The sequence below is a fragment of the Penaeus monodon genome, chromosome 32, assembly GCF_015228065.2.
Source record: "Penaeus monodon isolate SGIC_2016 chromosome 32, NSTDA_Pmon_1, whole genome shotgun sequence".
Classification (NCBI taxonomy): domain Eukaryota; kingdom Metazoa; phylum Arthropoda; class Malacostraca; order Decapoda; family Penaeidae; genus Penaeus; species Penaeus monodon.
Window position 1 is genome coordinate 28,476,992 of NC_051417.1, and position 393 is coordinate 28,477,384.

At 32.6% G+C, this 393-nt stretch overlaps 1 protein-coding gene across 1 annotated transcript in view; it reads right to left on the bottom strand.

The window, feature by feature from the left end:
* LOC119593788 (zinc finger protein 628-like) overlaps positions 1–393 on the bottom strand; it is a gene marked incomplete at both ends in the record, with an annotated part of 90,218 nt that overhangs the window by 89,359 nt on the left and 466 nt on the right.

Here is a 393-nt window from a genome sequence, read left to right on the forward strand (position 1 = left end):
TTTTGTTTCACGTGCAAGGAATTTTGAATGCGGTTCGGTTAACATCAACGAAAATACACTCGTTTTATCCGGCATGTTTCGTCTACGCTTAGAAAGAGAGTTGTTATGAATTTATTTGTTTATTAACTGCAAATACATTTTTCCCCCTGTTATTTCCTTTTTTACCATTCTTATTTTTTCACTCTAATGGTCTATGGTATATAATGATGATTCGTAGCTCGTTACGTTTCATTTTCTTTATAATTATTATTATTTCTATCGACACAAAAAAATTTAGATAATAAAGGAACTCTACCACAGAAATTTTCAGACTTATTCTACTGGATAAGGACGCAAATCCAGACTCCGAAAGGGGGATAAGACTGAAAGACTCTCGTTGGGAAATTTTCATTA